This window comes from Scyliorhinus canicula, chromosome 17 (assembly GCF_902713615.1).
Source record: "Scyliorhinus canicula chromosome 17, sScyCan1.1, whole genome shotgun sequence".
Taxonomy (NCBI): Eukaryota; Metazoa; Chordata; class Chondrichthyes; order Carcharhiniformes; family Scyliorhinidae; genus Scyliorhinus; species Scyliorhinus canicula.
This window is the reverse complement of record NC_052162.1, coordinates 119996943-120018971: the sequence shown is the minus strand read 5'-3', so window position 1 is coordinate 120018971 and position 22029 is coordinate 119996943. Positions and strand designations below refer to the sequence as shown.

Genomic DNA, 22029 nt, shown 5'->3' with positions numbered 1-22029 from the left:
CACTCCCTCAGTGCGGCACCTCTGACAGTGCAGCACTCCCTCAGTGCGGCACCTCTGACAGTGCAGCGCCCCCTCAGTGCGGCACTCCCTCAGTGCGGGACCTTTGTTAGTGCAGCGCTCCCTCAGTGCGGCACCTCTGACAGTGCCGCACTCCCTCAGTGCGGCACCGCTGACAGTGCAGCACTCCATCAGTGCGGCACCGCTGACAGTGCAGCACTCCCTCAGTGCGGCACCTCTGACAGTGCAGCGCCCCCTCAGTGCGGCACTCCCTCAGTGCGGCACCTCTGACAGTGCAGCACTCCCTCAGTGCGGCACTCCCTCAGTGCGGGACCTCTGTTAGTGCAGCGCTCCATCAGTGCGGCACCTCTGACAGTGCAGCGCTCCCTCAGTGCGGCACCTCTGACAGTGCAGCACTCCCTCAGTGCGGCACCTCTGACAGTGCAGCGCCCCCTCAGTGCGGCACTCCCTTAGTGCGGCACCTCTGACAGTGCAGCACTCCCTCAGTGCGGCACTCCCTCAGTGCGGGACCTCTGTTAGTGCAGCGCTCCATCAGTGCGGCACCTCTGACAGTGCAGCGCTCCCTCAGTGCGGCACCTCTGACAGTGCAGCGCTCCCTCAGTGCGGCACCTCTGACAGTGCAGCGCTCCCTCAGTGCGGCACCTCTGACAGTGCAGCGCACCCTCAGTGCGGCACCTCTGACGGTGCAGCGCTCCCTCAATGCGGCACCTCTGACAGTGCAGCGCACCCTCAGTGCTGGCACTCGGACTATTGGTTTTGATTTTTCTCCTTGGGTCCCGGGATTTGATTCCACAACTTTCTGATTCCGAGGTCAGAGAGCGACCCACTGAGCCATGGCTGACACTATAGACATACCGAGTTCGGAAGGGAAGGTTACCATTAAAAACCTCCACCCTTTGCCTCTAGTGCCTAAATCTAATAATAAAAACCCCAGTATAAATAAGATGTATGTGACTGACAAATGTGATGTGTTCTAAGATTGCTATATTGTACAACTGTTTTTAATTTTGATTAAAATGGAGGGGTTAAGGGGGAGTCACGTGACCTTCTCTGAAATTTGCTGTTATCAAACCTGGGGTGGCTTGATTTGTTCATGATTAAAGGGAGCCTCAGGTTATTTGACTGGGAAGACAATGTAGACAAGTGGAAAGGCTCCTGTGCTGAAAGTGGTTAGACTTTTGGTTTCCAATGTCCCAGGAAATTGTTGAGAATATTAGAATTTGAAAATGGTGGGTGGCACAGTGGGTTAGCCCTGCTGCATCAAGGCGCCGAGGTCCCAGGTTCGATCCCGGCTCTGGGTCACTGTCCGTGTGGAATTTTCTCATTCTCCCCGTGTTTGCGTGGGTTTCAACCCCAGCCCCAAAGATGTGCAGGGTAGGTTGATTGGCCACGCAAAATTGCCCCTTAATTGGAAAAAAATAATTGGGTACTCCAAGTTTATATTTTTTTTTTTAAATTTGAAATGGCTTTACTTTAATTGTATATTTAATTTCAAGATAAAATGAAGTTTGGAGTGTAAATGATATCTAATCAGCATGTCTACCTGGATATAAGGCCCACCTATAAGAAAATAAGAACTCGGAGCAGGAGTAGGCCATCTGGCTCCTCGAGCCAATAAGCCATTCAATAAGATCTTGGCTGACCTTTTTGTGGACTCAGCTCCACCTACCCGCCCGCTCACCGTAACCTTTTATTCCTTTACTGTTCAAATATCTATCTACCTTTGCCTTAAAAACATTTAACAAGGTAGCCTCAACTGCTTCACTGGACAGGGAATTCCACAGCTTCCCAACCCTTTGGGTGCAGAAGTTCCTCCTCAACTCAGTCCTAAATCTGCTCCCCCTTATTTTGAGGCTATTCCCCCTCGATCTAGTTTCACCCGGCAGTGGAAACAACCTCCCTGCTTCTCTTCCTAGCCATTCCCTTTATAATTTTATATGGTCCCCAAATCCAGATCATCTCTGTGAATTGTGAACAATTGCAGACCCAACACTGATCCCTCAGCTACACCATTACCCACTGATCGCCAACCAGAAAAACACCCATTTATCCCCACTCTTTGCATTCTGTTAATTGACCAATCCTCTATCCATGCTAATACATTACCCGTAACGCAATGCATCTTTAATGCAGCAGCCTTTTGAGTGGCACCTTAGGATTAGGCTATTGAGTTGGATGATCAGCCATGATTGTGATAAGTGGCGGAGCCAAAAGGCCTCCTCCTCCTCCTAACTTCTATAGAACTATGTACCTTGCCGAATGCCTTCTGGAAATCCAGATACACCACATCCAATGGTTCCCCGTTGTCCACCGTACTTGTAATGCCCTCAAAGAATTCCACTAAATTAGTCAAGCATGACCTGCCTTTCATGAACCCATGCTGCATCTGCCCAATGGGACATTTTCTATCCAGATGCCTCGCTATTCCTTCATTAATGGCAGATTCAAGCATTGTCCCCTCTCCAGCAGTTAAACTAACTGGCCTATAGTTACCCGCCTTTTATCTACCTCCTTTTTTAAACAGTGGCATCACATTTGCTGTTTTCCAATCTGCCAAAACCGTCCCAGAGACCAGCAGATTTTGGTAAATTACCACAAGCCCATTTGCTATTTCCCCCACCACCTTTTTTAGTACCCTGGGATGCATTCCATCAGGGCCAGGAAACTTTTCTACCTTTAGTCCCATTAGCTTGCCCAACACTACTTCTTTCGTGATAATGATCGTTTCTAGGTCCTCACCTGCCATTGCCTCCTTGCCATCAATTATTGTCATGTTATTTGTGTTTTCCATTGTACCTGTTCAATGCCTCAGCCATTTCCTCATTACCCATTATTAAATCCCCCTTCTCATCCTCTAAGAGACCAATGTTTACCTTAGCTACTCTTTTTTTGTTTTATATATTTGTAGAAACTTTGCTATCTGTTTTTATATTCAGGGCTAGTTTACTCTCCTAATCTATCTTACTTTTCTTTATAGCTTTTTTTGTGGATTTCTGTTGAACTTTAAAGATTTCCTAATCCTCTAGTTTCCCACTAACCTTTACCACTTTGTATGCCTTTTCTTTCAATTTGATAGATACCCTCCTTTATTTCCTTAAATATCCATGGCTGATTTTCCTTTTTCCTCCAGTCCTTCCTTTTCACTGGTATATATTTTTTCTGAGCACTGTTACAAATATCTTTGAAAGTCTTCCATGGTCCCTCAATTGTCCCACCACAAAGTCTACCCTAGCCAACGCCTCCCTCATCCCATTGTAGGCTCCTTTGTTTAAGCATAAAAAACTGGTTTTTACTTTACCTTTTCACACTCCATCTGTATTTTAAATTCAACCATACTATGATCGCTCCTTCCGAGAGGATCCCTAACTATGAGGTCATTAATTATTCCTGTCTCATTACACAGGACCAAATCTACGATAGCTTGCTCCCTCGTAGGTTCCATTAAATACTGTTTGAGAAAACTATCGTGGATACATTCTATGAACTCCTCCTCAAGGCTGCCATGACCAAATGTTTTGACTAATCGAAATGTCGATTAAAATCTACCATGATAATTGCCATCCCATTTTTACATGCATTGTTTATTTCTTTGTTTATTACCCGCCCCACTGTGATGTTGTGAATTGGTGGCCTATAGACTATGCCCATCAGTGACCTTTTCTCCTTACTATGTGCGGCATGGTGGCACAGTGGTTAGCACAATTGCTTCATAGCGCCAGGATAGCACGGAAGCACAAGTGGATAGCACTGTGGCTTCACAGCGCCAGGGTCCCAGGTTCAATTCCCCGCTGGGTCACTGTCTGTGTGGAGTCTGCACGTTTGCCCTGTGTCTGCGTGGGTTTCCTCCAGGTACTCTGGTTTCCTCCCACAGTCCAAAGACGTCCAGGTTAGGTGGATTGGTCATGACAAATTATCCTGAGTGACCAAAAAGGTTAGGAGGGGTTATTGGGTTATGGGGATAGGGTGAAAGTAAATGCTTAAGTGGGTCGGTGCAGACTCGATGGGCCGCATGGCCTCCTGCACTGTATGTTCTATGTCCCAGGTTCAATTTCTGCTTGGGTCACTGTCTGTGTGGAGTCTGCACGTTCTCCCTGTGTCTGCGTGCGTTTCCTCCGGGTGCTCCAGTTTCCTCCCACAAGTCTCAAAAGACATGCTGTTAGGTGAATTGGACATTCTGAATTCTCCCTCTGTGTACCTGAACAGGCGCTGGTGTGTGGCGATGAGGGAATTTTCACAGTAACTTTGTGGCGGTGTTAATGTAAGCCTCATTGTGACAATAATAAAGATTATTATTGTTTCTAGTTTCTATCCAAATGGATTCAACCTATATCATCTCTCACTACCCCCCTGATGCCATCTTTACATATCAGAGCTACACCACCTCCCTTACCTTCCTGTCTGTCCTTCCGAACAGTCTGATACCCCTGGATATTTAACTCCCAGTCGTGAGCATCTTGCAACCGTGTCTCTGTAATGGCCACTAAATCAGATTAATTTGCGATGATTTGTGTCGTCAACTCATTTATCTTGTTTTGAATGCTGTGAGTATTCAGGTAAAGTGCCTTTATGCTATTTAAAATCTCTTATTTCTGAATCCTATACCTCCATTAATAACATCTGAGTTGGGCAGCACGGTGGCCTAGTGGTTAGCACAGCTGCCTCACGGCGCTGAGGTCCCAGGTTCGATCCCGGCTCTGGGTCACTGTCCGTGAGGAGTTTGCACATTCTCCCCGTGTCTGCGTGAGTTCTTCCCTTTATCTTTTGTCATAACTTTGGATGCATTTGAACCCACCTTCACCATGTGCTAAACTGCTGCTTTGCTTTCCATTAACCATTTAGTTCCCGTCTCTCTCTCTCTCTCTCTCTCTCTCTCTCTCCTCCCCCCCCCCCCCCCCCCCCCCCCCCACTTGCTAGTTTAAAGCCCTGTGATCTCCCTATTTATCCTTTCCACGAGGACACTGGTCCTAGATCGGTTCAGGCGGAGACTGTCCTAACGGTACAGATCCCTCCTGTTCCAATACTGATGCCAGTGCCCCATGAAATGAAACCCCTCTTTCCCTCACCCCCTTAGCCACGTGTTTACTTCCCTAATTTTATAATCCCTATGCCAATTCGTGCATGGCTCGGGTAATGATCCAGTCTTTATGACCCTTGAGGTGTTTTTAATTTAGTTCTGAGTGCCTGATAATCCCCAAACAGGTCCTCTCTCCTAGTCTTGCCTATGTCGTTTGTCCCAATGTGGACCACAACAACTGGATTCTTCCCCTCCCACTCCAATGTCCTTTCAAGCCGGTTAGAGATGTCCCTCACCCTGGCACCGGGCAGGCTACATACCATGTGGGACTCTCAATTCTGCTTTCAAAGGCTGCTATCTATCCCCCTAATGATAGAATTCCCTACAACTACCACTTGTCTTTATGCTACTTCCACTTGAATGGTATGTGCTTTGTAACTCCATAATTAATCTATTCTATCACTCCCTTTACTTGGCCCTTTATTATAATATCACTATGGTATGTGTGGTTTGAAGAATTATTGAATTAAACTCGACCAAGTACTTTGTGTGCTTTAGTAACTAGATGAATGGCATGGTGGTACAGTGGTTACCACTGCTGCCTCATGGCGCTGAAGACCTGGGTTCGATCCCGACCCCAGGTCGTTGTCTGTGTGGAGATTGCACATTCTCCCCGTGTCTGCGTGGGTTTCATCCCCACAACCCAAAGATGTGAATGTTGGGTGGATTGGCCACGCTAAATTGCCCCTTAATTGGACAAAATTAATCGGGTACTCTAAATTTAAAAAAAACTAACCAGTGAACCCTTGATTACTGCTTAATACACAGGGGTGAGTGTGTCTGAGAAATATCCAATTGAAAAAACATTTCCATGATTTTCATTGCTGCAGCAGAGATACATTGTTTTGACAGTGACAGCTAGGTGGTGGATTTAATTGGATCGATCTTCCGTAGACCTGGCACAGACATGATAGGCCAAGTAACTTCCATCTATGCTGCCTCATTCTACAATACAGTGAATTATTTTTATTCTGTCGCAGGGTGTGGGAATCTCTGGCCAGGCCAGTATTTTTATTGTCAATCTCTAATTGCCCTTGAGAAGATGATGTCAAGCTACCTTCTTGAATCACTGCAGTCTCTGTCATGAAGGTACATGCACAGATTGTTACAGAGGGAATTCCAGGATTTTGACCCAACCACGGGGAAGGAAATTGGTGTGTGGCTTGGAGTGAAATTGCAAGTCCAATGTGTTTCCTGCCCTTGTCCTTCTACCTGAGGAAGGAGCAGTGCTCCGAAAACTAGTGATTTGAAACAAACCTGTATAACCTGGTGTTGTAAGACTTCTTACTGTGCTCACGCCAGTCCAACACTGGCATCTCCACATCTTGTCCTTCTGGTAGTGGAGGTGGTGACTTTGGGAGGTGCTTTGAAAAAATATTCAGTAGCAAGGAATAAGGAGAGGAACCAGTGATTCTGATATTGAATGCAGCGAAACTCATTACTTTACGGTGGAGGGGAGCCGGCGGAAACCTTTAAATGCTCAATTTACTCTCTTAGGAAAGCAGCCATTTAAATCACATTGCTAAATAGAAGATAGTAGATCATCCATTCACACGAATTTGTGCTCATCTTATTGAATTATTTCAATTAGATAACATAAATTATTTTCTACTCCTGATTGGGAGTTATTACCCAGCATCCGCAGCGTTTGTGAATGTGCCCTGTTCAGTCCACAGGAGCCCTGTGCGCAGGCGCAGTCCGAGGCTTTATGACATGCGCAGTGTCACTTTGCTCGGGACCCTGCGGATGCAGTAGGTGGATTTTTCGGCAGGTGAGAATTGGTGAGGCGGAGGGAGGAATGGAGCCGGAGTCCGGATGGGGAGGAAGCGGAGGCTTTATGAAACAGTCGCTCAGGCTGCAAGGCCCGGAAGGGGCTTGCAGATCCCGTACTTTCTGCTCCAGGGCTTTGTCCCCGGGAACAGGCCCGAGTTAGCGGCCGCCATCTTGTTTCAGCGGGCAGCGATGCGCAAGCGCAGACTCTGCGGGCAGAGTGGGCGGGGTTTCACGGTGCCAGTGACCCGGATGATGGAAACACTGGAGAACTTCCCACTGCCCAGATTGGCCTTTCACTTCCTTTATTGGTTGGCCTTTGGCTTCCCTGATTGGTTGGCCAGAAGGTTCAAATTAAAGCAAAATACTGCAGATGCTGGTAATAAGACATACAGTGCAGAAGGAGGACATTCGGCCCATCGAGTCTGCATCGACCCACTTAAGCCCTCTCTTCCACCCTATCTCCATAACCCAATAACCCCATCCTAACCTTTCTTGGTCACTAAGGTCAATTTATCATCGCCAATCCATCTAACCTGAACGTCTTTGGACCGTGGGAGGAAACCGGAGCACCCGGAGGAAACCCACGCAGACACGGGGAGAATGTGCAGACTCCGCACAGACAGTGACCCAGTGGGGAAATCGACCTGAAACCCTGGCGCTGTGAAGCCACAGTGCTATCCAATTGTGCTACTGTGCTGCCCTAATGTGAAATAAAAACATAAAATGCTGGATAAACTCAGCGGGGCTGGAATCATCTGTGGAGAGAAACAGTTAATGTTTTGGATCTAAATAATAGCCACAGGGAATGGGGAACAAAGATTGGTGAAAGTAGATTGTGAGAGCGCAGGGGCAGTTGGAGGGAGTGGGGGAGGACGTCTGAAGAGAGAAAGCTCTGAGTGAGAAGGGGAGGGAGTTTGAAGGGCTTCTGAGTGAGTGGGGGAGGAAGTTTGATGAGAGAGACTTCTGACTGTGTGAGGGTAGTTAGGGTTAGGGAGGTAAGCTTCAGGTGAGGGGAGCGGGACAGAGGTTTTGTGTTTATATGTTGGGGACTAGCATGGAGTGTCTGGGAACAGCATGAGGTCCGATGGAGCTGAGTGCACACTGTTGATGGTAGAATAGGCAGAGTCTAAGTCAAATATTTATATCTGGAATGTTACAAGAGTATATTTTTGTTTTTGGACAACTCTTTGGCCTCCTCCACCATGTAAATGGTGTCCACTCGGCACCCCTAAAACCCACGTGGCTCCAGTTTCCATAATCCTTCCACAGTCCAGTCTCAAGAGATTTTTCCCATTTCCCCTGTCAATGGTTTCGTCATTAAGACCTCCCACCATCTACCCCTCCTCGCAAAGCAATGGCAGGCATTCAAGCAGTAAAGAAGGCAAATGGTATGTTGGTCTTCATAGCGAGAGGATTCGAGTGCAGGAATAGAGATGTTTTACTGCAATTGTACAGGGCTTTGGTGAGGCCACACTTGGAGTATTGTGTGCAGTTTTGGTGTCCTTATCTGAGGAAGAATGTTCTTGTTATGGAGGAAGTGCAGCGAAGGTTTACCAGGCTGATTCCTGGGATGGCGGGATTGTCATATGAGGAGAGACTAAATCGGTTAGGATTATATTAATTGGAGTTTAGAAGAGTGAGAGGGATTCTCATAGAAACTAACAGGATTAGACAGGATAGATTCAGAATGTTCCCGATGGTGGGGGAGACCGAACCAGGGGTTATAGTTTGAGGATAAGGAGTAAACCTTTTAGGACGGAGATGAAGAGAAAGTTCTTCACCCAGAGAGTGGTGAATATGTGGAATTCGCTACCACAGAAAATAATTGAGGCCAAAACTATTATGGAATTTTGATAAGGAATTGGACAAGGCTCTTGGGGCTAAAGGGATCAGGGATATGTGGGGGAAGGTGAGATCAGGATATTGAACTTGACGATCAGCCATGATCATAACGAAGGGTGGAGCAGGCTGGAAGGGCCGAATGCCCTCTTCCTGCTTCTATGTTCCTCCATTGGAGTTGGTCACTCCTGGTGCTGGGTAAACAGGTATTAGTGTGAATACGCACACAAGCAGCAGAGTTTGCTATGACCTTATGTGGAGTTGAATCTGAGAGGCCGGCAAGGGGAACATTAGAGTAGTTGAGGTTTGAGGTGACAAAGGAATGAACGAATTTCAGCAGCTGATGGGATGAGGCAGCAGCAAATCTGGACAATGTTACTGAGGTGGAAATAGACAGTCTTAGTGCTGTGTAGTCAGAAACTCAGTTTGGGATGAAATTTGACAACAAGATTATAAACAGACTGGTTCAGCCTCAGAGTTGCAATAGAGAGAATAGCTGGGGAGTGGGGTTTGTAACAGAAACTGAAGACGATCGCTTTCCTCTTCCCAATATTTAAACGGAGGACATTTCTGCTTATCCATTACTGAGTCAGACTATTCGGGATGTTTTCTGACTTGGAGGGACACTTGGAGATGATTGTGTTCACATAACCTCCAGGTGAAGGGTTTTGGACGTAACATGAAAGTTCTTGTTGAGTTTAAGATATATAAAATCCTCTCCCTCAAGTCTTCCCCCTCCCACCTCCCTCTCCCTCTCTCCCCCAGAGTCTTGTGTAGGCCCAGACCAGGTGGCAGCTTCCCTTCCCTGAGGACATTAGTGAACCAGTTCTGGTTTTGAAATAATCCAGCAGTTTCCGTGGTCACTTTTCCGAGTGCCGGCCCCACAAATGACCAGATTCATTCAGCTCAATTTCACAACCGGCCTTTCTGTTTTTGTGGGTTCTCTCTCACTCCCTTTTTTTCTGTTTTAAATCAATTTCACAGGGTGTTCGAAGGGGAGGATTTGCAGTCGGGAAACTTGAACCTCACATCAGGATCTGATGGAGTCGCCCAATTCATCATTAGGTCAGTATCATCGGATTTTGAACATGGAAGGAAAAAGCACCGTTAACAATGGGGAGAAACCGTACACTTGCTCTGAGGGTTTCTTTCTGCTGGACTGGCCGGTCTCACAACTTTGCTTCATGTGGGCTGATGCCCTTTGAGACTGGGAGTATTAGGAAACCAAAGGTAGTTTTAAGGGATTTATATTTGTATGGATAAACATTAGAAAAAAGTTATAGTTTTCGATAGGTGTTTTGTGCCTCAAAGGGAGCTGCTGGGGAGTAGGCCTCAAATTCCCGAGGTAAGATTTTTATACTCACAGCTTCAATACTCCGCCCCTCCTAGTCCGCTCCCTGGATATTAGGCTGCGAGTCCCTGGGGTAAGGTCTTTGTACTCACACCTCCAACACTCAAGGGATTTACAAACTCAGTGTCGCAACCCGCGGGTGGGTTGTGGGCAGGTTTTGAGAGGATCGCGGCACTCGGTCCCGGCATTTCCGATTGCGAGAGGAACATCCAACGATTGCGCCCAGCATATAAAATGCCAGCTCCAACGGACTTTTGAGATTGCCGGCCATCCCGCGCATGCATGCCGGATCATGGTAGCACAGTGGTTAGCACTGTTGTTTCACAGCCCCAGGGACCCGGGTTCGATTCCCTACTTGGGTCACTGTCTGTGCATTCTCCCCGTGTCTGCGTGGGTTTCTTTGGTGTTAGGTGGGGTTACTGGGTTACCGGGATACAATGTGGGCGTGGGTCTAGGTCGGATGCTCTTTCAGAGGGTCGGGGCAGACTTGATGGGCTGAATGGTCTCCTTCTGTACTGTCATGATTCTATGCTCCGGTTTCCTCCCACAAGTCCTGAAAGACCTGCTTGAAAGGTGATTTGGACATTCTGAATTCTCCCTCTGTGCACCCAAACAGGAGCCGTAATGTGGCGACTAGGGGCCACAGTAACTTAATTGCAGTGTTAATGTAAGTCTACTTGTGACACTGATAAAGATTATTATTATTATTATTAATAAGCAGTGGGGAAGGCCCAGAGCCCAGCAGGGTGGATCAACTTCCTCCTGACCTCAGCACGCTGTGCAGGGCCAGTTTTTTTCAGCAAATGACGGAGTCCTTCCACCGGAAGCAGCAGCAGAGAGCAGGTCACATGCCCTGTATGGTGCCGTCACGTGTTCTGAGCGTGAGAACGATTCCTCCATATTGCAGCTGCCAGCAGTGCTGGTGTGAACTCCTGGACCTCTGGTGAACAACCCACGAAGAAGAAGCTGAAAACAGGAACAAATCAGCATAAAGAAGATTAATTGAGGTGTGAGTTATTCATTGTACCGCTGCAAATCAGGATTCAATGTTCATGTGTGTTATGTGCAGGGAAGCACTGGGAAATGAAAGTTTAAAACCCTCAAAACTTCAAAGACATTTGAAGACGAAACATGGCGAGTTGGAGGACAAACCTATTTATTTTTTTCAACGGATGCAGTGAGATCTTAAATCATCAGCTGAAGTCATTGTCAGGAATGTAACATTGACTAACAAAGCAAGTGATATCATGAGGACCAAGCAGGCTCACCTGTCACATTAAAGGTCAGTGAAAATAGTGGGTCACAAAGGTCGGCCAGCGAAGGTCACAAAGGTCGGCCAATATGGGGCGCAAAGGATGGCCGGGTGGTAAAAATGGGCCCTGGCAAAAAGGTTTGATAAACACTGCAATACTCTGTCCCTTCGAGTCCGTTCCCTGGAGACTAGGCCGCAAGCTCCCTGAGGTAAGGTTTTATACTCACATCTCCGATACTCTGCCTCTTCGAGTCCGTTCCCTGGAGACTAGGCTGCCAAGTCCCCGAGGTAAGGTTTTATACTCACATCTCCGATACTCTGCCTCTTCAAGCCCGTTCCCTGGAGATCGGCTGCAAGTCCCTGAGGTAAGGTTTTATACTCACAATTCTGACATTTCGCCCGTCCGAGTCCCCTTGAATACTAGGCTGCAAATCCCCGAGGGAAGGTTTTTATACTCACAGCTCCGATACTACACACCTCCATGTCTTTTCCCTGGAGACAGGCCAGCAAATCCCCAAGGTAAGGAATTAATATTCCACCCCTCCAAGTGAGGGCAGCTAGGTAGCACAAGTGGATGGCACTGTGGCTTCACAGCGCCAGGGTCCCAGGTTCGATTCCCTGCTGGGTCACTGTCTGCGGAGTCTGCACGTTCTCCCCGTGTCTGCGTGGGTTTCCTCCGGGTGCTCCGGTTTCCTCCCACAGTCCAAAGACATGCAGGTCAGGTGGATTGGCCATGATAAATTGCTCTTCGTGTCCAAAAAGGTTAGATGGGGTTATTGGGTTACAGGGATAGGGTGGAAGTGAGGGCTTCAGTGGGTCGGTGCAGACCCGATGGGCCAAATGCACTGTATGTTCTATGTTCTAAGTCTGCTCCCTGGTGAGCAGGCCGCGAATCCCCAGGGAAAGGTTTTTTACTCGGCTCCAAAAACTCCAGACCTCTGTTCTTACCTTGGAAACTAGGAAAGGTCTTTATATTTACTACTCTGATACTCCGCCTCTTCAAATCCTCTCCCTGGAGTTAGGCCTCGAATTCCCGAGGTCAGGGTTTTGTACTTACTGCTCCGGCACTCCACCCTCCGAGTCCACTTCCTGGAGACTAGGTCTGGCGAAATAGTTATTAGAGACTAAGCATTCGGAAACGTGAGAGGAAAAATTGTTCTTGAGAAGCTAGAATGCTCTGTTCTGAATTTCTATCCTGTACTGACAGTGATGTCTTCTCTAAACTTCTTTTACAGGATATTAGAAGAGGAGGAATTACAGACAGAAATCTCAAACGTAACGTCTCGATCTGACAGTCACCAGATTCTTTGGGACCTGAATAACATCAGCCTTTGAATCTAGAAGGGGAAGGAAAAATCTTTGCCCGATCTGTCGGTAACAAAAGATTTTAAACATCAGTGTGGCTGGAAAAGCACCGAGACACACACAGCCAAGTAAGTGTGTTCCAGAGCACTGACTGTGGAAGGAGCTTTAACCAGTTACACAGCCTGAAAAAACATCACACCATTCACAGTGGAGAGAGACGGTACACGTGTTCTGTGTGTGGACAAGTCTTCAACTGATTTTCTGACCTGGAGAGATAAGAGGAGACACAAAACATGGAGAAACCGTGGATATGTGGGGACTGTGGGAAGGGATTCAGTGCTCCATCTCAACTGGAGGTTCATCGACGCAGTCACACTGGGGAGAAGCCGTTCACCTGCTCTCAGTGTGGGAATGGATTCACTCAGTTATCCAGCCTGCATAGACACCAGCGAGTTCACGCTGGGAATAGGCCGTTCACCTGTTCTCAGTGTGGAAACAAATTCACTGTGTTATGCAGCCTGCAGACACACCAGCGAGTTCACACTGGGGAGAGGCCATTCAACTGCTCTCGATGTGGGAAGGGATTCACTACAATATCCAGCCTGCGGAGACACGAGCGAGTTCACACCAGAGAGAGTTAGCTCAGTTGGCTGGATGGCTGGTTTGTGATGCGCAGAGACTTCAACATCATGGATTCAAGTCCTGTACCGGCTGAGGTTATCCATGAAGGCCCTGTCTCCTCAACATTGCCCCTTGCCTGAGGTGTGGTGACCCTCAGATTCAATCACCACCAGTCAGCTCTCGCTCTCTCTCTCTCTCAGAGGGCAAAGCAGGTTCTGGTCCTCTGGGACTTTGACGACTCTTATTTCACACAAATATAACATAGATTCCTTTAAGGAGCAAAAACCCAACAGGAAAAGTGATGCAACCGTGGCTAACAAGAAATGTTAGATTAGATCAAAGAAGAGGCTCATAAAGTGGCCAAAATAGTGGGTCCATTCCAGGCAGCGACAGGAGAGTTTATAATGGGGAATAAGGAAATGGCAGAGAAACTAAACAATGTGTGTCTGTCTTCACGGAGGAAGATACAGAAATTGTCCCAAAAACGCGACAGAACCAAGGGACCAGCGAGCACGAGGGACTGAGATTAGTATTAATGAAAAAGTAGTACTGGAGAAATTAACGTGGTTGAAAGTTAATAAATCCCCAAAAGCTGATGCTCCACATCCCAGAGTGTTGAAAGAGGCGGCTGTAGAGATAGTGGATACATTGGTGATCATCTTTCTAAATTCTATAGATTCTGGAATGGTTCCTGCAGATTGGAAGGTGGTAAATGTAACCCCACTATTTAAGGAGGGAGAGAGAAAACAGTGAACCACAGACCCATTAGCCTGACATCAGGAGGAGGGAAAATGCTACAATCTATTAAAAAGGATGTGATAACATACGGATTAGGAGCAGGAGTAGGCCACTCGGCCCCTCGAGCCTGCTCCAGCATTCAACATGTTCACGGCTGATCTGATTAGAACGTCAACTCAAAATTCCCACTGACCCCCCGCAATAACTTTTCACCCCCTTGCTTATCAGGAATCTTTCCAGCTCTGCCTTCGAAATATTCACAGACTCTGCTTCCACTGCCCTTTGAGGAAGAGAGTTCCAAAGCCTCACGACCCTCAGAGAGAAAAATCTCTCCTCTGCCTTAAATGTGCAAGTTATTACTTTTAAAGTGACTCCAATTTCTAGATTCTCCCACAATCTTTGATGTTTTTCCGATCAGTTCCCTTTGGATTATCTGACGTATCTTTGAGCTCTTTGTGCTTCTCAATTGGAGTCAACTTCTTCAAGATGTCTTCATTTTCTTGTTGGCTGTTCACAATCGGTGAGCTCTCAACTGATTTGTTCAGTGTTGCGCTCTCATTGTCAGCCTCTGTACAGTCCAGCTGAGAACTGTCAGTCTCACCGTTGTCCTGCACACATTGTACCCTACCTGTGATCACTTCGTCATTAGTTGCAAATAAAGTTTATTTTTGTTTTTTATTGTGATAAACATTTTATTTTTTATGTGATTCTTTGCCCCAATATTTCCAAGGTGGCGTCCAATGGACATCCATCAGAGAACAGATTGAATCAACAGGTTCATTGTCGAAGGAGCCACTCTGGCTACACAGCCAGCAGACTCCTGTTGTACACAATGTTCTGAGTGACATCAATAAATATCTTTTTGTCAACCCAACTACAATTATTGTTTCCTCATATCTGTAGAGATTAACCATATCAATTATTATATCAACCATATCATATTGCAACATTCAGACCACTAGAAGTTTATTAACTGTCCCACCTCTGTAGAGAATCTTTCACAATCAGTGGGACTTTCAGACTCATAGTTGGAAGGACGGAGCTCAGAAATGCCAATTAGGTCATCTTCAGGTTCTGGGCCATTCAATGGCGAGCTGCCAAAGTAGGAAATCAACGAAGCTTTTGGGATTCCAAAGACATTGGTGAAAGATCTTTCAAAAATTGTGTTTCCAGCAAAAACAATTTATCTGCATGTATTTCCTCATTCATATAATCCATTTTGCCATAAAGGTCTGGCTTATTTTGGTCTTTACCACAGTTACTATGGAAAAGAGAAGCTCCCATATGCTCAGTTAAATCCCTTCCTTCACCTTCACCATACACTGGTGGCCAAACGTTTGCGCAATTGCTCCAATCTACTGCGCAAATGCTGCATGTCCAAATGGGACTCATCCAGTTGATCAACCAGTTGCAAATAAAGTTTATGGACCTTCATAGTCTTCCTCTTCTGGCTCATCATCTGTTTCATCACTGTCCTCATTGGATGACTGCGGCATCATATCTCAGAGCCAGTTACAATCATCCTCTGTCTTCCCGCTGTCTGGAACGTACAGTCACTCAACGAGATTCAGGGCTTTGCACGCTTTCGCTCCCAATACGGACTCTTGCTTTGTGTCCACAATGGTGAATTGCACAATGTGACTTTGATTGTGCACCCATGCTTCTAGGTCACATACCCCAAACATTTCAATCACATTCCGCGTTTAGCTAATCAGCTGTTTCAGTCAAACAAAAACTGTTAGTTGAACTCTCAGGTAGCAAACGGAACAATCAGACCTTCAGTCCCGTCATCCAAGTCATTGATATAAATTTTAAAGGTTAAGGTCCCAGCACTGATCCCTATGACACACCGCTCATTACATCTTGCCAACCAGAAAATGACCTATTTATGCCTACTCTCGGTTTCTGGTAGCTCGCCAGTCATTCACCGTGAAAGATAGTTCTGGGGTGAAAGCCTGCAGATTGGGAAAAGAAAAGAATGGAAACCTCTGGAATGAATAATCACTTTGGACTGGTTCTGAGACAATTAAGTTTCGACTTCCGGGGTAGAGTAGAGAATAATTGGGGAGTGATTTTAGATTGTGTAAAAGGGAAAAGTCGTATTTTACACTTTAATGTGTAGGTTTCCTTCAAAAATAGTGTTTAGTTAATGTTGCTTCTATTTTGTTTGTTGCAGCAAAAGTCATAAAGAAGTCTTGTCATGTGATCCTTTAATTTGTTGACTGGGAATTTAATTTTCTAATATTGGTTACTGATCATTACAGAGATCCTAATCCATAAGTTTTGACTTCCCATTTGAACCTCAGGCACCTTTCTGTCTCTATTGCTCGTGTCAATGTCAGCCAGGCAACGGAGCTGAGGACTGAATTTGGCTGCAACCTACGCTCCAGTTGGGAAATTGCCACGGGTGTGACACTAATAAAGAGACAGGAAGGTGCTGGAGGACTAACTGGAAAATGGACCCCCAACCAATCAGGGTTCGGCGGTGGGGTAACTGGGGCTGATGGGGATGTGACCCCCAGGTTCAGTGCTCCTGTGTCCAATGTGGGGAGTCACGGGAGCAGAGTACAGGGAGCTGAAGAGAAACATTTGGGTCTAGAACATTGTGAACATGTTTTTATTCTGGTTATTCTTTTACTCTGGTTGTCTTTGATCCTCAAGTCATTTTCTGATTTATTTAAACCCATGTTCGTTTCATTAATAAACCTGTTTCATTAAAAATATTTGGTCTTTTTCTGATTAAATTCATTCACTTTGGGGAAAGTGGGTGAGAGGGGTTGGCAGACTCTTTAACAGAGAGTGAGCCCCTCCAAGGTAATTAGCAAAGGAGCCAGAGGGGTGGAGGAGATTTTTTTTTTGATACACAATGTTTCAAAATGAGATTCAGGGATGAACTAATTTATCCAGGCTCTTTGAGGAGGTAACAAGGAATGTCAATAAAGGGGAACCTGGAGATGTGGTTTATCTAGATTTCCAGAAGGTATTTTCCAATGGGCCACATCAAAGGTTATTACACATAATAGGAGCTCATGGTGTGGGGGGTTAACATATCAGCAGGGATAGAGGATCGGTTAGCTCACAGGAAGCAGCGAGTACGTATAAATGGGTCATTTCTGGGTTGGTAAGATGTGACAAGTGGAATGTCAGAAGGATCAGTGCTGGGCCCTCAACTATTTACAATCTATTAATGAGTTGGATGATGGGATTGAATGTATGGGGGCTAAATTTTCTGATGACGCAAAGATAGTTTGGAAAGTAATTTGTGAAATGGACATAACAATCTGCAAAGGACGTTAAGTGAATGGACAAAACTCGACAGATGGAGGATAACGTGGGAAAATGTGAATTGTCCACTCTGGCAGGAAGGATTAAATAAAACAATATTATTTAAATGGTGAGACATTGCAGAACGATGAGGTACAGAGGGATCTGGGTGGCCGTGGACAGGAATCACAATAAGTTAGTTTGCAAGTTCAGTAAGTGGCTTGATCGAGTCCTTAAACAGTTTAATCAGGCTTTATCGAGTTGTGGTATTGTGCAAAGCAAATAATGGCATGATGGGAAAACTAGTCAAGTCTTCTTGGTACAATTGAATTTAAACTGACTTCACATAACCTGAGGCACAGATACAAATACACAGATACAAACAGCCGAGGTCAACTTGACCTGAGAACTGGCTGACTCTGAAACTCAGATAAGACTCGTTCGTCATGAGACCAGAGCAGTCTAAATACATACGATAAGCTAAAAAGCTGTCTCTTCCTGTACTTAAACAAATTTGTCCATGATAATGACATGAGACCCCAGTCCCCTAAAGGTCAGCAAGGAGACGCCATTGTAATGATTATTACTTATGGTTTACTTTTGATCAAATTCCTGAGCAAGCTGTATTCATGTTATCTTGATCCTATAATGTATAAAAATCGTCTTATTCTTCTGTGATATTGCAGACTTGGGACGGACGCAGCAGTTTGTACTTGACTGCCTTCCAACCTCAAGTCTCAGCCATACAGTTCTAATTCGTAAATAAAGCCAAGTTTTGCTTACCTAATGAATCATGGTTGCATCTTTCTATCACAGTCCGGAAGCGGGGGAAATATTGACTACGACAGAGTGAGTTGAAATCACTTGGGAAGCACAATGGAATACTGTTGTGTATGGCAAAGGGACTGGAATGTAGAAGTTGGGATGTTTTGCTGCAGTTGTACAGGGCCTTGGTGAGACCATATTTAGAGCACTGTGTACAGTTACCTCCTTATTTCAGAAATGAGATAATTGCATTAGAAGTAGTTCAGAAGAGGTTGACTCCCCGGATTCCTGGAATGAGGGGGGGTTATCCTCTGAGGAAAGGTTTGACAGGTTGGGCCTGTATCCATTGCAGTTTAGAAGAATGAGAAAGGATATCATGTGTTTCAATAAGATCATGAGTGGAACTGACAGAGAGATTGCTGAGAGAATGTTTCCCATTGTGGCAGAGACTAGAATTAGGGGACACTGCTTAAAAATTAGGGGGTCTTCCATTTAAGACACGGTGAGAATATTATTTTACTCCTGAGGGCTGTGGAATCAGCATCTTCAGGAGAATTGGGAGGGTGAATATTAGATACAGCAGAGTGAGAATGGAGGGAGTGTGTGGGATGGAGATTTACAGCTTTTGGGGAATGAGAGAGGAAAGAATGTTCCAGAGAAACTAGAATTGTCTGTTCTGAATTTCTATCCTGTACTGACAGTGATGACTTTTGTAAATTGTTTTTCCAGGATATTAGAAGAGGAGGAATTACAGACAGAAATCTCAAATGTCACGTCTTGATCTGACAGAATCACTTGATTCCTTGGGACACACAAGCAGGTGAGAGTGTTCCAGAGCACTGACTGTGGAAAGACCTTCAACCAGTTACACAGCCTGGAATAAACATTGCACCATTCACAGCGGGGAGGGACTGTACACGTGTTCTGTGTGTGGGTAAGGTTTCAATTGTCCAACCTGGAGAGACACAAGGAGAACCAAAACATGGAGAAACCGTGGAAATGTGGGGATTGTGGGAAGAGATTCAGTGCCCGATCTAAGCTGGAGCTTCATCAACATGTTCACACTGGGGAGAGGCCGTTCAGCTGCTCTGTGTGTGAGAAGGGATTTGTTCAGTTATATGGCCTGAAAACACACCAGCGAATTCACACTGGGGAGAAACCGTTCACCTGCTCTCAGTGTGGGAAGGGATTTGGTGATTCCTCCCATCTGCAGACACACCAGCGAGTTCACACTGGGGAGAGGCCATTCACCTGCTCTCAGTGTGAAAAGAGATTCACTCAGTTATCCAACCTGCGGACACACCAGCGAGTTCACACTGGGGAAAGGCCGTTCACCTGCTCTCAGTGTGGGAAGGGATTCAGAGATTCAATCAAACTGCGGACACACCAGCGAGTTCACACTGGGGAGAAACCGTTCACTTGCTCTCAGTGTGGGAAGGGATTCAGTGATTCCTCCAACCTGCGGACACACCAGCAGGTTGATGGGAGATGGGAGGCTGTTAACACCACATCACAGTTAGAACAACCCTTTGAAATGCTAAACAGGGGCCAGAAATTGTCCGGAGATGCAATTATCAGGTCTGTTTATAACAATTTCTGTAGCTAATGTGATTATACGAACCATCCAGTATTCAATAAAACAAATCAATGTTAATATTAAGTTTTACAGATGTCCAACTTTTCTTGGGGGAGGTGTCATGTGCGAGTAAGAAATGGGTGTTTCTCGAATAGCTGTATTAGGTGTACCTTTATGAAATGGGTGTTTGTCAGATCGCTGCAGTGATGTCAGAGTGTGGGTGGAGCTGGGCTGTCTGTCTTACACTTTGTTTTTGAGCATGCAGCTACAGTGTATTTTAGTTTTGTTTTGAGAGCTGGATAGCCGCAGGAAAAGCAAACAGCTGAATAAGGATCTCTCTCTGCAATCTAAAGACTGTCTCCAGATCATTTGAGGATTTCAAAGTGATAACTGCACTCAGCAGTGAATTTAAATCTGATCTGTTTTAAAAAGGGTCTTTTGTCTTATGGATGTTGTAAGGAAAGATTAAGGGTTACTTATAGAGTACTGTATTCTTTGGGGGGAGTATTTTAGTTGATGGTTGCTAAGATGTTTATTGTCTGTGTTTAAAAATGTTAATGGGATTCATAGAATAAACATTGTTATTGTTTAAAAATACTCTTAGTTCTCTGTTGCACCACACCTGTAAAGTAGGCCCTAGTGCTCCCCATAACCACAATCTGTTAAAAGTTGTGGGTCAAGTGAACTCCATGATACACTTTGGGGTTCTCTAAACACTGGTCCGTAACACCGCTCCCTGAGGGCGACTAGTGGGATTTTCTGGAGGACAGTCTAAGGTTTTCTCCACTTACGCTGTAGGCAGCACATAACCGTTGCCCATACCAGTATTATGCCTGTACCGACAGTCATTCCTATTCGGATTACCTCCCACCTGTCTGTAAGTCGGTTGCCTGCTGCCCCGGGAACACATATGTCCCGCCAATGTTGTGTTCCAGAGAGTCCCACCTGAATGATGGTCTGGATAGCTGAGCCCACCTGGATCTTTCCTTTCCTTATCTGATTTGTCGACTGCCCTGACATTCTCCTGAGCGAGCTCTGTTGCTCCGTGCATAGCCTATCGGATTGTGCTGCCTGGTGTCTTGTCCATGTAAAGTGAGTCATCCCACCAGGCCCCAAATAGGTAGCCTGATGTAAGTCGGGGAGGTGAAATTCCCTCAGTGTTAACGAGTCCGTTACCTGCAGACAGAAGCTGTGGCTGCTACCACATAGGAGGCTTCCCGCGATTATCCCCACCTCCGGCTGTGTGGGACCGACCTGTATGGGCTTAAAAGCTTCTTTCAGTGGCATAACATTGACCGTAACGTTGCTGTGGATTGACAAGGGTTCGAGAGTCCGACAGGTACACACTATGTAATGTGCCGAATCGGAACAGCATTCTGCGGTGCTCATATGTGCCAGGTCATTATGATGTGCTCAGTATCGTCTAGATCCGGTCCGGTAAACCCAACCCTCCTGCTCGGTTCCTAATGACTCAAACCTAGAGCTGTCCTTAAAGGTTCCCTTGGATGGGTTTTCCTGGGGGACTGCTAGATTAAACTTTATCCCTCCCGCAGTGGGTCCACTGCCTGGCCTGGTAACCACCAGTTTGTTCCTGTCCCTGTGGTTGTGAAGGAGGTTTATTTTGTATAGGGGGGTGAATAAGTGCCGTGGGATTGTCCCGAACCTAAAGTCCTCTATGTCACCCCGGATAGTCAATTGAATCTCCTGCAAGAGTGTCACAGGCCCTTTCCTTTGCTTGTGCTTGAATGGTGTTAATTATACCCACAGATACCTTGTCCTGGACTCACAGAAGCTCTTCTCCCTGTAAATGTATGGAAGCCAGTGCGTCCCATATACCCCATATTGTAGCCATTTTCCGACTTCCGCGGCTACCCAGGAGGCATAACTGTTTGTCTCCACGAGCTGCACCGAGTTCAGGACCGAGTTTGCACAACCAAATAATCATCCGATGTCCCGCAAAGTGCTCCTTTCACCTCGCCTGCGTACCCTAGATTCTGGGGTTATTTTATTGTGGGACTGAAAACAGGCTGAGAAGATACACATAGGCCAGGAACAGAAACTGTCTCATGAAACCCTGGCTGGAATCGATACTGACCATCTGCAAAAGCACCCAAGTCAAGGCACAGACCTGTTACTGTTACATGGACTTTCTGATTACCCACTCCAAGTCTATGAATATGTAACAAACTTCCAGACACAGGTGATTAGCTTTGCCGCAGGACGAAGAACAGACAAAAGAAGCCATCAGACTCCATAATGAGCTGATGGCTGGTCAGACAAGGGGGGTTTCAGAGGACGATGCGTCTTGATTGATTCACCATGGATAAACAGGAATATCCTGTCTTTCCCATTAACAGGTTGGGGTCTGGCTAGAACAATGGCCGGTGGTGGGCGTATACCAATGACTCAATCCTAGCTCACCAGTATAAAGAAAGGATCGAACAGATCTTCAG

At 46.1% G+C, this 22029-nt stretch overlaps 1 protein-coding gene across 1 annotated transcript in view; it reads right to left on the bottom strand.

Annotated features, from left to right (window-relative positions):
- Positions 1–22029, bottom strand: part of LOC119951771 (zinc finger protein 721-like) — a gene marked incomplete at its 5' end in the record, with an annotated part of 158164 nt that overhangs the window by 74284 nt on the left and 61851 nt on the right. The window lies entirely within an intron of this gene.